Source organism: Polypterus senegalus, chromosome 1, assembly GCF_016835505.1.
Source record: "Polypterus senegalus isolate Bchr_013 chromosome 1, ASM1683550v1, whole genome shotgun sequence".
Lineage (NCBI taxonomy): Eukaryota > Metazoa > Chordata > Cladistia > Polypteriformes > Polypteridae > Polypterus > Polypterus senegalus.
Window position 1 is genome coordinate 280,323,818 of NC_053154.1, and position 16,722 is coordinate 280,340,539.

Genomic DNA, 16,722 nt, shown 5'->3' on the forward strand with positions numbered 1-16,722 from the left:
TCAAGTTTATTTCTAATAACCTCATTATATCCATTTTTGCTAATCACTAAAATTTGTTTTCTCATTTAGTTTGAGAAAATTATTACTCATCTATTCAGAGGATAGAGGGAATCTTCAAGGGAATTCTGGGACCGTGTTGTGAGAAGGTGGTAGTTATAAATGACTGGCCCAAATACATTTTTAAGTGAATGAAGTAGTGAGCAGTGAAATCTGTACTGGTGTGTCTGACCAACATACAACTTGAATTTATTAAAATTCCGAAGTTCATTTTATTTCATAAAAAAACACAACTGCACTCACCTGATGGATTCATTCTTTCAGTTTCTTTCCTCAGTGATGAAAACAAGACGACTACCCAGAAAGGTCTGCTTTCATTCTCAAAGATCCCAGTCAGTTCTTGCACAAGTAACAGTAGATGTAGTGTCTTGATTTCTTCATATAAAATACTCACAGCATCCTGAAAAATAATGAATGAATAACATGTTGTGTTTATTGTGAGAATGCAGTATATTCTATAGAAGAATGCTACAGAATACATGTCAGTAGACGTTCATGACTGTGGTGGGCTTTGAAAACTTCTCACCATTCACTGGATTTGACCTCTGCGGTAAAACACTGACCGGACATTCTTGTAGGCCTTCAAGTAAGGCACCATCCACACATGGATACATTTGAAAAAGCCTTTATTTAATATCTTGTCCACACTAACATTTTTAGAGCATTTTTCCTACAGGGAGTAATCTCAGCCAGGGTTCAAATGTATAATTGTTGTCTATTTTTTCATGTTTTATGTTACCAGTGTGGATTATTTAATTTTCATGTGACAATGCTTGTTTTGCTATGTTCCTGGTGGAGCCATGTGTCCATCATCGAAGGAGACTCTAAAGCCCACAGTCCCTTGCAGTTCATTGTGAACACGTTCGTGATGTGGTGAGATGTCTTCTTTTGCTCTTTTTTTTTTTTTTACTTTGCCTTCTCTGTAGTTGGACATTGTTTCTGGTGTGCCTATTTTGAAGGCATTACCTTCTGTGCCATTGGGTTCTTCAGATATTATTTCTGTTTTACAGAGCATTTTATTAAAAAAAACAAATTTATTTATGAAGATTCTTTGTAACTACCTGGGGTTTGACTATATTTCCCCCTCTAGTGGGCATTTTGAGTATTTTTGGGACTCATAGTGCTTTGGGACTCTCCAGTTCGTAACATTGGTCTTGTGCAGTTCGTCAGTCGAGTGATGTGCGTTAACACAGCAAACCCAACGCAGAATCAAAATGCTGAAAGAATAAGGAAACAACAACAAACAAAACACCAAATCAAACTTCTTTGTCAAGACAGAGAGGTTGTTGTAGAGTATAAGGTTGCTAATGCCTTGGAAAGTATAGACCGGCAGTCCTGGCAAATGAATACAACAAAATATTGGAGAGTTTCAATGTGCAGTACCCGTCAGCTGATAAAACTTGATAAAACACAAACATTTTATTGTAATAAATAAAGTCACTTGTGTGGAATTTGATTAAAAATGTAATTTAAAAGATAAGTCTGATATTTTAAAAATCAAACTTATTTATTCATAAGCATGATGTAGAATAATTTGCCAAATGAAAGTGAAGAAATTTTTTATACATTTTAAAATACAAGTAACCCACTATTGTGCTTTAAAATGGAGGTGCAGAAGTCAGAAAATAAATGTGAAAACAAAAGTCTTAAACTTAGTGAAACCGTCAACCTTAATAATAATACATTTTATTTATATAGCGCCTTTCCCGTGCTCAAGGTGCTTTGAAGCAGCACAGGCCTCAGTCTAAGAAAACATGCCTTCAGGTCAACAGGAGGGAATTCCATTTTATCACAGACTCCTGGTAGGATTTTCACGAGGTGAGGATATGTTTCCTGTTTGCTTGTTTGCTCGTAGTTGTGTGTGGTATAGCGAATCCACGGCTCAGAAAAAGGTGGACGATTTTGAATAAATAAATAATTGAATGGCAAGGACCGAATGTGAGCGGTAGGAGAGGTGTGTGTGGTTAGACAGGTTGCTCTGCAGATAGCCGATGGAAAAGGTGGCAGAGAACTGAGCCAGGTTATGAAGATTGACAGCATCTGTCGCTTGGCATCTCCTCTTCTTGCGAGTTACGAACAGGACAAGGGGAAGAGGTGTCAGGTTTAAAAGGGCAGTGTTTGGGGCTCAAAGTTTTGTGGATTGGCTAACCTCTGATTTTAATAATTTGTTTTTGACCTTCACCTTGTTTTTATGGATTATTTATTTATTTAACATTTTGCACACTGCACTTATTGAACACTGTTTTGTTGGGGGTTTTAACTAGTAAAAGCACAGGAGCACTTTTTTACACTGTCCCCTTGCTATATGTGTGTTGTGTCCTCATCTGCTGGCTCATCCCTTGGATATTTTATCAGCGTTAGTGTGTTCAAGAGGTTCCTGGGATGCGTTGAGCCAACCTGCACCATCACATTGTGGTTTTATGGCTTTTGTTTTCATGTTCGGACCCCAGTATACTTCACCTCCATTTTAAAGTGCAAGTGCGGGCTAGGTAGTTTTTCTTTTTATTTATAAAAAGTCTTCACACAATTTCATGATTTTTTTATTTACTTTAGAACACAGTTTCATGTGTCAAATTAACATATACTACGTGAAGAACTACAGCTTGAAAAATGCCAAACTAATGGTTGAACATCAAAATTTAAAAGTGGGGTTAACAGATGAATGACTGACATACCGTCAGTGTGGAGTCTGAATGTTCTTCCAGTTTGGCACAGCTAATTGTAAGTGCAAACACCCCCGACGTAAGAGTGTGCATACGGCTCAGTGTGAGTGTCTTGGTGGTGGACTTGCAGCCCATCCAGGCTGGTTCCTGCCTTGCGTCCAGTGCTGCCAGGGTTTGCTGTGGTGGTTCATAATCTTAAACTGCATTAATCGGTTAGGAAATGAATGAATTCTAAACTCTAAACTAAAATGTTGATTCTTTAATGGTTCTGTATTGGGTTGTGTATTTGTTTATAAAACCATTGCTTGGTTCTTTGCACATGTAGCTAGTTCTTTTGGCTTTAAATACATTCCTAATATGTCGACAACACAGAAATCTTTTATTTACTAGCAGGATATCAGCAGATCAAGAAATCCTGAACTTAGCCCGTGTTATTATATACAGAAAGAGTTCTTTTAAAATCAAGAACCCACTAGGATTTTACAAATCTTTTATCATTTATTCATGGTTATTTATAAAACTTGTCGTCAATCAGAATAACGATTCTTCCTGAAACATTCACGTTGATGATTCTTTTGGAAACCAAAAATGCTTTCCCTATGAGATTGCTCTTAACAACTACTTTTTGCCACTTTATTTTTAAGAGTGTAAGAGGTGTCTGTAGGGAGCATTATAACGGCATACACAAAACATTCAAAGTGATGTGGCTGAGAGTTTGACTAGTGTTATGTATTAATACATAATCTCTAAAGGTTGCCCAACACACAACAGTTGTACTGTAAAGCATCTTGTGATTATGTTCAATGCAGAAAGGAGCAACATACAGTTCCTTTATTTTTTCGCTAAATGTTCTCCCAGAATTCTCACTAACAACCCAATCTAATAAAAAGCCGAATGTGTGTTTGTCCAGCATGCACCATCTACATTGTTGAGCCCATTTCCAATACATTTAGCACAGATTTCCCATTAGTCCAAAGGAAACCCATAGCACCATAGGTTATGCTTCAATCTGAAATGTACTTGGTGCCCCCGACCTGGGCAACATTGGATACTCCTGCCAGCTAGTAATATGACTCACTTGTTGCTGTTTCCAAATTGGCCCTGTGTGGGTGGATCCATGATGGGCTGGTGTTCTGTCCAGGGCTGCTGAGATATAAAAAGCTCTGGTCCACCACAACTCTGAACTGTATTAAAGGCATTACAGCAGGTTTACATTAATTTAATGGCAAACTGTGCAGACTTACACAATCAACCTTCATCCTATTAGCCACACATCAGTGGAAGTCAGTCAGCATTCATTGTTTTTTTTTTTGTTCTTTATTTTGCCTTATACAATTCCTTGTATTAGGAATTTGTTAGTTTTCACATACCCCTTGGGGTCAGAGTGCAGCCATTTTACAGCGCCTCTGGAGCAATTAAAGGTTAAGGGCCCTGCTCAATGGCCCAGCAGAGTAGGATCTCTTTTGGCAGTGACGGGGATTCGAACCGGCAACTTTTGGGATACCAATGCAGATCCTTAGCCTCACAGCCACCACTCCTCCCTCAACTAATTAGAGACCACACCCCCTAAATAAAAGAGAATGTGGGTACATTGAAAAGACAGACCTTATGTGGTCACTCGCATGAGACTGCTGGGTTATTCACTCTGACAGGGTGATATTAACAAAAAGATGGTAAGCACCAATGTGTGCAGAGCAGGAGAAGGCAGAACCTCAAAATGAAAGAGTGCTTTGAGGACCCTGAAGATAAAAGAGACGTCAGATAACCATAGCCCATCGTGTGCAACCAGCTGTTTTAAAGGACCTGAGCCACTGCCTCATTTTGCTAAGGCACAAGAACAAGCACATGACCTGAAAGTTTGCCACAGCCTGCATATGGATCATTTCATGGCACGCCTGAACCCGTTTAATATTCTAAAGCTATAGGTTACCCCTCGGCCACAGAGGAGGTTACGAAATTTTTGTTTTGTTTTCTTTCTTGGCTCCATTGTGGAGTTTAAAAGGTTTCAGAACAGTTCAGCACGGAAAGACCAGAAAGGGGATTGAATAAGCGGAAGACACGCATCACTGAATCCATCTTAAATACATGCTGGAAAACAAAGACTCACAATGGGGCCTGTAGTGTGGGTGACACAGTGAATAGCACTACTGCCTCACAGCTTTGGGACACGAGTTCTACTCCTGTATTTGTGGTACTTGTGTGTTCTAGTTGGAATTTCTACTCTTTTTAGCACTAGTTAGCAGGGAGTGAGTGACCCCATCCTGTGATGGACCCGCTCCTGTGACTGGTTCTTTTCTTGCATTCAGTTCAGGTTGCACAGGATCCGACTTATCACACAGACAGGACTGGATTTTGAACCCAAGCCCCCGGATAAATGGGCACATCTAACAGGGCTACCTAAGAAAGACATCAATTGGTTGCAAGAAGTTTGGAATGCAGCGGTAAGACTCTTAACCAGAAAATGAAAACTTGAGCAATTCTCACCAGTTTTTGTGTTGATACCAGTGTCCTTTAGAAATGACTTTAAAATACTACTGCTGGTATACGAAGTCTTAAACAATCTTGCTTCTTATATTTTGAAGTTGCAATTTCTGATCTTCTAATGGGGGTCTGCCTATTACTCTAAAAGCCAAGCATAAACATTGTTGAGATGGCCTTTTGCTATTATGCACCAAAAATCTGGAATACCTTACCAATGGAGACACTGTGAATCATTGTAAAAAAAAAAAAAACAAACTCCTTAAAACCCACTGCAGTCCACGAAGCTGCCACTTGCGAGGGCACCATACCCTCCTTTTGATGCAGCCATGTCAAGACGCCAACAAGTCTACCTGCTCCCATGGCCTCGCTCGATCTTCCGCCAGCTCTGCTTTTTTGGCCATTCAGCTGACGAGAGTGCCTGCACCTTCTGGAGCTCGACCAGCCTTCTGTCCTGTAAATCTGCTCAGCAGTTTGGTGCTGCCCAACTAGTTCTCCTCCATTTGCTTTTTCTACTTTCCAGTGTTCGCTTTCAGTTTTGTTTTTGTATCGTTTCAATTGTCCGCCTCCACACTTTCCCTGCCCCCTTTTATCCTCTGCATTGCGCTCACCTGGTGCCCTCTGACTGCCACACTGGCCTCAGTTTTTTAGTCGGTATTTATGCTGGCACGTGCTGACGCAAAAAGAGTTAAACAAAACCATTAATATCCCCTTACACTGCTTTTATCTAAACTTGCACTGCCACAGACCTCTCTCACCACAGAGAGGATACCCCCCAACTTTCCATGAGACACACTGCGCTGAATCCTCCAAGACAAAGCCTAAACAAATAATAAGGAACAGTACATTAATGTTGGTTACAGTGCTCTGTGGGGGCTTGGTTATCTTTTGGTCTTGGAACCCCTGTAGATTTTTTTTCTCCACCTTATCTGGAGTTTTTTTTTTTTCTTCCTGTCCTCCATGGGTATCTTAACTTATTATTGTTATATTTTCTGTATATAAGGACTCTTTATATATCCACTTTATGTATGTGTAGTGATTTATTTTGTTTGTTATTATTCTTACCTAATTTCAATGTATTTTTCTTTTACATCTTGTGAAGCACATCCTGTGTATAAAAACGCGATAAAGAAATAAATATTAAAAAGCGCGCGATTTACGCGCTCATGACGTAATCTACGAGCCGTCGCTTGGAACAGCACGCCAGTCCAGTCCGTACGAAGGTAAGTCTAAGCAAATATGACAGGGAAAAAAAACGCAACATCCCAATATGTGGTCACTATCGTGTCTCAACCTTCACAAGCTGCTGCGTACAGTATATGAACCACAATGCCTGCAGGGATTCATTTAAACTCACTTTTTAACGAACTGAGACGCTACCGAGACATGTTCTTCTTTTTCGATTGTATGCGCTTTTCCGGTAAACAGCTGCGATTAAAATACTAACGATAAATAAAATGACTATTTGGATCTGCTTTTCAAGAACCACTTTTTTCATTGCTTCGTCAATGTTCGGACCACTAATGCAGGCTTCTAACTGCAGGTGCTTACACGTCTCGTGTCCTCGGGAGTGTAAATGTTTAAAAGGAAAACTATTCATATAGCGCCTTTCAAAACACGTCGCCAATCCGTAAAGCCTGCATACCACTAGAATCTGAGCGTAGGCAGGACAGTTAAGTGGCTCGCCTGCGGGTTGCCACCCTGCGAGATTTCACATGACGTGCTCACGTCGTAAAGCAGTTTACTTTAAAGCAGTGCTTCTCAATTATTTTCTGTCATGCCCCCCCTAGGAAGAAGAAAACATCTCGCGCCCCCCGCGCGACTATAAATAGTATCATTTGTCTATAAAATTGTTATAAGTACACCTCTAAATAACACTGTATCCTTATTAACGTATAAGAGAATAAAAAAAGAAAGAAATATGGACCAATTTACAACAAAGAATAGCTTTATTACATGTAACAGAAAAGATTTTAAGTGCATTATAAATTAAAAAAAAATGTAAAAGAAAAATAAAAAAGCATGTTCCCCGAGGTCAAACGCGCGGGGGCGCGCCCCACTATTTGAGAAACACTGCTTTAAAGTGACCGCCGGATGAACGTCACGGCCCGCCTGCGCGCCTAATCAGTCACAGCGGGCTCCTAATCCTGTAAATCCTCCGCACTGTAGCCTGGTGTGACGAGGCCTCACGTGCTAGTCGCTTTCACCCTGTCACGCCCTCCTGCGCCGCACACCCTATCACCCGATCTTGGCGAGGTCAGCTCTGCACGCAGTCGGCAGCTGCGTGCGCCTCGGGATCCTCCTGTTCCAGCCAAACCTGAAATTCGTCAAAAGATGCCACTGGATAATTAAAAATGAGCCTCACCCTTCAAGACACAAAGGCAGCGGAGGAGCGGCAAAGGGGCTCCGATCGGTCCAACCGCCCACCCATTTTGTGTGCCCACCTCTTTTCCCTTCACTGTGATTTGTGTATGACAGGGTGCTCTGACCACTACTTGGCGGAGGCTGATCTTTGACCAAATCAGATTTCCATGTCTGTGTTCCCTGAGCTTTACTGCCATGTCTTGTTTACTTTGCAACTCATCTTTTTATCTTCTAGTATTCATCATCTTCTTTAGTCTGACGCTGACGTCATTCCCAAAAACGTGATGGACCTCCAAGGGCCATTTCCTCAGCGACTACAAGACCAGGGTTGTGCCAGATGACTAGACGTAGACTCTTCTTGTGGAATAACAATAATGGTAATATTTATATAGTGCTTAGCTAACCTAATGAAAATGCTTTACAGAGACGATGGGGAGCCACTTTAACTGACACCAGTGTGCAGCATCCACCTGGATGATGCAATGGCAGCCATTTGTGCACCATTTTGCTCATCACACTTTAGCTATGAGGTGGTGAAAGGGGTGAATGAGATAGTTAGCCAATAAGAGGCAGGAGATGATTAGGGGGCCAGAATGATAAGACCATGGTGGGGAGTTTAGCCAGGACATCAGGGTTCACCCAACTGTTTTCAAAAGATGCCCAGGGATCTTTAGAGTCAGGAACTCAGTTTTATGTCCGTCTCATCCCAAGGACAGCACAGACTTTTAAAGCACAGTGTTCCCGTCACTGTACTGAGCCTTGGGACCCACACACAGACCAAGTGCCCTCTGCTGGCCTCACCAACACCTTTTTCAACCTTAACCCCCAGCTTTTCCTTCTTGGTGTCCCATCCACATTCTGTCCAGGCCCAAACATACTCGTAGGCATTATCAGTTCTGAAGTGCAGGTGGTATGGCTGCTGTGTGCTCCTTGCATGTTTCTGTGGATTTCCTTTTACAGTTCAGAGTGTGTCTTGGGTTTCATTCTTTTGCTGTCTATGTCCTTAACCAGGATGAGAGATCAGCTACGGTGCTAGTTGTTGATTGTGTAACCTTCTGAGCTGGACATTGTTTTCTATCCTCTCATATGTCCAAAGCCAGCCTCCCTCTAGGGCAGGGGTGTTGAATTCCGGGCCGCAGTGGCTGCAGGTTTTCATTCTCACCCTTTTCCTAATCAGTGATCAGTTTTCACTGCTAATTAAATTATTTTTCCCTTCATTTTAATAGCCCTGTTTTTAAGGATTCAGTGCTCTGAATTGATTCTTTTCATTAAATAAAAGCCAAACAGAAAAGAGACATGAAACAAGCCAATAGATGAGCAGCTAAATCGGGGCTTCAAACTCCAACCAATTTCACTCTAATCACTTTCTTAATGAGAAGCCAATTCTTGCTGTTAATTAAACTCATTATTTAATTCCATGGCTTGTTGCTGCTCTCATTCTGCCACAGCAGACAATTCTAAAACTGTTGACTGTCAAAATGTTTTGGTGACCTGAGAGATCAACCCTACTGAGACCTTCACCTTTCTTTACTTTCAGAAATTGTGTGATGGGCACAGGTGAGCTGGTCATGTGGCAGCTCGTTTTGTGTCTCATTATTATTTGGCTGCTAATTAAGGAAAAAGAAACAACAAAGGTGCTTGAGTCAAGTTAATTAAAATTAAGGCAAAAGAATTTCATTAGCAGCAACAACCGGTCACTAATTAAGAAGATAGAATGAAAACCAGCAGCCAGGATTTTGACACCCGTGCTCTAGGGTGTCACATCTGTTGAACAGCATATCGTGTCTTAAATATTAAAATGTAATTCACCAACATGATATTCAGTATGTTTAAGATGGAATGCTGTGATTGGTCCTTAACCTCGGGGTCACGTCTTACCTCTTACTCCTCGCTTCTCTGTTGACAGCAATGTGACCTTTGATGTGCTCAGACATAAATACTCTGCGTGTTCTGCTAAAACAGGTGTCAGGCTTTGGCCCACAATCCACCGGCTCATTATACAGTAACAATGTGAACAGTGCTTATGAGCCACCAGACATTAAAGGCAGTCAGGACAGCAGCTCGGGCACTGCACTTTAAACCATAAGGTCATGAGTTCAGTCCCCTTTGGTGGTCTCATGGAAATTACTTGACCTGCCCGCACACTAAAAAAAAAACCAACTTGTAATCAGTACTTATGAAGTGCCTTGAGTATGGCAAAGGCACTCTAAATGATGTGTCTAATTATTACATCAAATTTCATTTTGTACATGCTGGGAAACACAAAACAGCTGGAGGCATTCTGATTTGAAGGCTGGGAATTGATTGGTGTGTCATCTGCTCATCTGGGTGTTCTCGGGCAGCAGTGCATTGACGGTCATCTGGTCGTTTTTTGTTTCTTTATATCTTAACGGTCCTGTACTGGCATTGTAGAAGACCAGCCCAGCTACAGACAGACAACAAGGACACACAATGTCCAAACATACACGTTTATTAATTCTTTTTCCTTTTATACAATGCACACAATGCAAAAATTACCCACAAGGCTCAGTCCCTTTTCTTCCTCAAGTCTTCTGCCAGATCTACTCCTGTCCTCGCAAGCTCCTTTTATAATGCACCCTGGTATGCTCCAGGTGCTCCCTGATGACCTTCCTGCAGCACTTCCTGGTGTGGCAAAAGTGCTGCAGTTTGTGGCTCTGGAACCATCCAGGTTCCTGTACAATCCCGGAGGACTGCCATCTTGCGTCCCAGGGTAGGAGTTGCCCCTCTCTGCTGGTCGGGCAAGGTCCCCGGCCATCTATACAGCATTAAGATCTGGCTGTGGCAGCAGCCATACCACCTGCACTTCAGAACGGGTAAAACGCCAGAAGCTAAGCATGTTTAAGCTTGGCCAGCACTTGGATGGGAGACCATCTAGAAAAAGCGTGGGTTGCTTCTGGAAGCGGTCTTGGTGATTCCAGCAGGAGGTGCTTACCCTCTGGTCTGTATGTGGATCCCAGTGCTCCAGTGCAGTGACGGGGATACTGTGATGAAAAAATAGTGTTGCCCTTTGGATGAGACATAGGATGAGATGAGGCCCTGACTCTTTGTGGTCATAAAGGATCCCGGGCCATCTTTTGAAAAGGGTAGGGTGTTTTCAGATATTCTGGCTAAATTGCCCACCACAGCCTGGTCATTTTGGTCCCCTTATCATCCCCCTGCCCCTCACTAACTATTTCTCTCAGCCCTTTACCACTTAATAGCTAATGTGTGGTAAGTGTACTGGCACATGATCATCGATGTAGTTGCAGCACATTGGTTGTGGTTGAAGTGGCTCCACATTGTCTATGTAAAGTGTTTTGAGTAGGTTAGGAAAGGGCTACATAAATGTAATTAACTATTCTTATCTTATACTCTGCCTGCTGCTTTTTCGTTTTACTGTTTTAAATGCCACTTTTTTAAACATCAGGATTTCATTCTTTATTCGCCCTCTCCTAACCTTCTTATTCTAACTGATGGTTGTGGTGAGATGTGCCATCGGGTTCAAGTTAATGTGCAGGTGGGATGACAATGTCTTGTAGGAGACAGTACTCACAAAAGGCCAACTTCAAATCACCAAGCCTTTGAAATGCGGAAGGAAAGTGGAGTGTCAGAGGAAAACCTAATTTATGTGGGGGGAACGTGCAGACTCTTCACAGAAGTCCACAGTTTCAGATTTGAAGACAGAATTCTGGAGCAGTGCGGGTGCAGATCAGGTCAGCCAGCCATTTTGCTGTTCCAGCAGTCTGTTATTCAAATTTTAAAGGTTAGTTTGTGATTAGCAGCTACAGTATGTTATGAGAAAAACAAATGGGCTGTAGAGGTAAAATGTGTGACATTTAATGACATTTAATGGCACACCAGGCACACACACATATTTGTGATTTAGATGATTTCAGTCGTATTGTCCCAACTTTTTGTGTTAGTGTTGGTGAGGCCAGTAGGGGACACTTGGTCTGTGTGTGCATCCCAATGGCCAGGGCAGTGACAGGAACACTGTGCTGACAAAAACGGTGTGCCATCCTTTGGATGAGACATAAAACTGTGGTCCTTGAGAATCTTTCAAAAAGAGTGGGGTGTTTCCACATGTCCAGGCTGAACTGCCCACCACAGCCTGGTCATTCTAGCCCCCTAATCATCTCCTGTCTCTTATCTCTCTCAGCCCTTCACCATCTAATAGCTATTGTGTGCTGAGCGTACTGGTGCAGAATGGCTGCCTTTGCATCATTGAGATGGATGCTGCTGGTGGTGGCTGAAGTGACTCAACACTCTCTATGTAAAGCACTTTGAGTAGGTTAGAAAAGTACTATATAAATATTATTATTATTATTACATTTTGTCATATGTTCAGCGAACAGCAAAATGCTTACTTGCAGATCTGCCTAAGACGCAGCACATCGCCAGTCTCTAGATTGTCACAGCAGGCTGTGTTTGGCAATTCAAAACATTATAGCATCCAAAAAGATATGAAAAGCACAAAAAAATAAAATTAAATTTTATATGCAAGGATTTTGAAATAATTGAACCAAAAATGCCCTGCAGCACTAGCAGCAAGGCTGCCCTGTGTCAGTCTGTCACACTCATACCAGCCCAAGTTGGTCTCCAACTAACGGAACCCAACATCTTTATCAGGAAAACCCAGAGAACATACTGGCATGAGACATACAGGGCTGGGTATTGAACCCAGGTCCTATAACTCTGGGGCGGCAGACCCAACCACTGCACCCCTTAGGGGAAAAAATATATAAATGCTGACTTATGTAAATTTATATTAAATACATGTCTTCAAAAATACCAGTCACAAAGCAGAAAATAAACTGTGCATAAAATGGCGCTCCGTTTTCTCAGTTTCACGCCACTTGAGTGAAGAAAATGCCAACTGCAGCCCCCGCTTGCTTATTATTTGTAAACGCTCTCCCTGGTGTCCCGAGGACAATTTTGTCTTTTGTTCAGCGGCAGCATGCAGGCTTGTTGGGTCTTGCTGATTGCCTGAATGTGTTGAAAACGCTGTGCATGCTTCGCTGCTCCTAAACCCACCAGTAGCCCTCAGGTGACCTCTCAGCCATTGTGAACACGACATCCTGGCCCTTTCCTAATCCCCATCTTGTTTACCTCACGGGGCTCAGGTTTAGTTGTAAATAAATGAGTGTGCAGCTGATGCAGGGGCTGACCTACAATATAGATATACTGGGCATTGCTGCCAAAGCTTGCTGCTCGGTTTCTTCAGTAACTCCATTTTCAATCAGATGGCTGACATTAAAAACCATCAGTCCTACAGGCATGAGACTAATCCATCCACTTTTCGAGCCAACTTGAAATTCAACTCTTTAAATCTTTCCCAGGAGTCCCTCTTTTGTGTTAAACGAGCCGTGCACTGAAGCAAATAAACAGTCGGCTATGTGCTGCCCCCTTGAGATGAGTTTCTGCATTCCACTCCTTAGATGAAAAATGAAATGAAAATTGTTGACTGAAAAAAAAAAAGAATTTCCATTAGAGCAAACTGATGAAGTGGATTAAAGCTGAAATAACGCCTTATGGTTCTATAAATTGGCTGAATCTGGAGAGACTTGTCCCAGAATTACAGGGGATTTTATTACCAAGACCATTCGTTACTTGATATCGCTATCTGAGAGAAAAGAGAGGCTGAGAGATCGCTGTCGGAACAGACATTGTCGAGGCTCAGCAAGGTCACATTAAATGGGCGTGCAATCTTTTTCGTGGCCATTATTTCCGGTTATTAGGATTATGAATTGTGGTGCTGAATGAATTGTTTACAAGTCTTCACTTTTAAGTATGCAGTTAACACTGCTGATTATGGAATTGAAATAGAGGACACTATTTGGACAAGCTGCACTTATGTTTGACCACAGAAAGGTACAGTAGAGTTCTTGTGGCACGTAGTTGGGCACACAGGGATGTGGCCATTGTGCTTGATTATTTAGCAATGGCAGAGTCAAGATGAAATACCAGAGCTATAATCTAAGAAAATCCTTCATGAGTACCTGGATTCATATTGTAAACCGGGAAAGTTTGGTTATTCTAAACAAGGACAGAAATGCCTAAAGGCCAGGGGCCATTTAATGGACATTTAAACCATTTCTTACACAAAAGTCAGAATTTATAAAAGACAAACATGGTGTGAAATGAGGTCTAATGTTTCAGCAGATTTCAACAATCTGTAAGTCCTGCCAGACTTTTGATGCCGGCATTTGAGCGACTCCAGGTGGCAGGTCAATGACGTGAACAGAAAATTTCATTTTACTGCGCATTACAGTGACATATCAGTCACATCCCTGTGTTCTTGAGCTGACTATATCACAGTTAACTGACATGTTCTGTCAATACCGCTGTCCTCAGTGTCGGTAATGTTGCCTAATGCATATTCTTAATGTCAATGCTGTAGTGTGTGGCCTGTCTGTTGTGTAAAAAAGGGAGTGCCATTTGTTGTTTAACATAACTGGCGATGGCAGCCTTAGCTCTTCTAAAGGATTTTGCCAAGGTCGGGCAACGCAAGCAGCACATTTTGATGGATCAAGGTGATTTTTTGGCTCATGATGATTACTGGCTTACAAGCCTATTTAGACTTCCTAAAGCGTTCCTCTTGAAGCTGCGTGCTAAGACCGTCATACAGAAATCACTGTTAACAGCCATAGGGTATTTATTTAGTGACGGGCGCTTTCAGTGTGAACTAGCAGACTGGCCAGGAATCTCGCCATCATTTCTGAGCTGTGTCACATCATCTGTATGGGATAGTATACTGTACTTACAGTAAGATACTACCCAGAAACCTGCTGCTCCATTGATGTCATGTGTCCGATGTCTGTGTCTTCTAGCTAGCTTTTTTGTCTGCGTGGTGTTCACTGAGATTCTTGTTATACAGTGCCTTGCAAAAGTATTCAGTCCTCCAAAGATCATCACCATTCTCTGGATTTCAAAAGACTCTACACCTATTCCTTCTATTCATATTTTTATTGTCAACCTAAGTGTTCTAACAGTTTATTTTTAAAGCCAAAGTAAATAATTTGTCACGAGTGTATTTCTATAAAATAACAACTGGGAAAATGCAGTATTGTGGGGAGCAGACTTCAGGGTCATGCAGTGTGTAATGGCTGGCTTCTTGGTAAGTACGGCTAATTCACTTAATTGCAGGTAGGTTTAGTACATGACAAAGAACTTGAACTGTCTTTCTTTCAGGTGACAGCAGGTAAACCACAAGAGGGGAGATACAATGAAAGGCACTCGCACTCATGATCAGCGATAGAACAGTCCATTGGTCCATTAAAAGGTAGGTGGCGGTGTTTGGACTCTCACACACTGCAAAGGTTTGCCACATTATGATGACCTGCACCACATAGCGCAGCAACACGGACTGCCTCTGCCATCTGAGATGGGCGACCCAGACACTGGCCCTCAATGCAATGGCAATTCAAAGATGATTGCATATTGTATGACAAATGACTTGTATGTAGTGCAACATTGACATTTACTTGACAAAATGATTATTTTTTTTACAAGTTCAATATGAATGTTTAAATATCTTGCAGTTCTGCATATAGCGAGTGCCTCAATTCAGGCTGTCTGGGCACTGCATGATGGTACATCGCTATTGCTTGCTCCACTCAGCTGTTCCCACTTTTGTTTTTTTTCTTTTATTTGTGACTCCAACAGAGAGACTTACAAACAGAATGTGTTCACGATTCTCCACTTGATGCCATTAACACCTCAAGTTCACATTCACTGAAGTTTCATTTTCTTCTTACTCAGATGGTTTATATTAAAGACATCACTGAGGAACATCGACACATTTATATGGTATTAATGAAACAGGACAGTGAGGAGGGCCCTGCCCAGCTGTCTACTCCTGACATCACTCTTCCCCCTCCCCTCGGGCCACAGCCTGTGTCTTGGATTAGTGTGAATATATCGCTCCTGCTAGTAAACTATGATTCTTAACACAATGAGAGAAGTTGCAAAATCAACGGAATGTTCGAGCAAATTATACAAAAAAACCCAATCTAAATCTGTTAAGTAGTTCTCTCGTGAAAGGCGGACAGACATACAAACACATCTAAAAAAAACTGTAAGAAATTTCACGCTTGGACCATGACATTTTTAAAACTGTTTCTTAGTGAGCACCTATGGGCCAAGGGTAACCTACATTCCAAATTTCAAGTTCCAAGTCCTCATGGTTCGGGAGATTTTGTGATGAGTGAGTTAGTGGTATTTGGCTATTATATATATATATATATATATATAGATTAGGCGCAGTGGGTAGCGCTGCTACCTCGCAGTAAGGAGACCCGGGTTCGCTTCCTGGGTCCTCCCTACGCGGAGTTTGCATGTTCTCCCCGTGTCTGTGTGGGTTTCCTCTGGGTGCTCCGGTTTCATCCCACAGGTTAAATTTCTGACTTTGATGTTGTGATGCTGAATCCAGAACATTGGCTTCCGTTGATTGTTGTTGCATCATTTTGCTCTTAACAAATTACACAGTATTACTCAGTAAAGATTTTCCAAGTGAGTATTTCGTTCGAGATCTGATGTGTGATTTTAAGTGTTACCTTAATTTTATTGAGCATTGTATTATCAATAAGTTAGGAATCACTTTAATCTGCTTTTAAGACTAGGAAGGATGAGTAGTAGTATTGTCATGTGTACAAAGTACAGTGAAATTCTCAGTTGCATGTTCAACCAGTTCTTTGGCAGCATGGTAAACAATAATGTACTTAAAAAGATAACTCCATTTATTTAACAGAAAACAGAAATATCTTACCTGCTGCAATGCTTATCCCTGTTTGTTTATCACTTGTTCAAGGACAGTCCCAGCTCTTGACACCTTAAGAAAAAAAACCCTTGGGAATAACTCCAATATTCAAGTGTTCCAGAGAGTATGCCACAGATTGGGGCTGCCAGCTACCCACTTTGCCCAGCAGTTCTGAGTATTTGGGATAGAACTGAATGTGTTCTGTCCTCATCACTCTGAATTTACCTCCCTTCTGAAGTCTACATAGGTTTTTCCAAGGAAACAAAAAGGTGCAAGAATTTTACTAAACACTCTAGTCTGCCAATTAAGATGGAGTGTGCCCACCATTACTAATTCATTGGGTCATTCAGTATCTTTAAAAAATGATCACAAGTAAAACATCAGTTTTACAGTGTGTTTAAC

General features: G+C 41.7%; 1 protein-coding gene across 2 annotated transcripts in view; it reads left to right on the forward strand.

The window, feature by feature from the left end:
* twnk (twinkle mtDNA helicase) overlaps nt 1–16,722 on the forward strand; it is a 76,753-nt gene that overhangs the window by 14,451 nt on the left and 45,580 nt on the right. The window contains exons 1-3 of one of the 2 annotated variants that reach the window (XM_039775449.1): nt 6,387–6,421; nt 7,798–7,939; nt 14,754–14,844. The gene's annotated coding sequence lies outside the window, so the exon portion shown is untranslated. Of the gene's footprint in view, nt 1–6,386; nt 6,422–7,797; nt 7,940–14,753; nt 14,845–16,722 lie in introns of those variants that run through there. The other variant, XM_039775441.1, reaches the window with a different exon arrangement.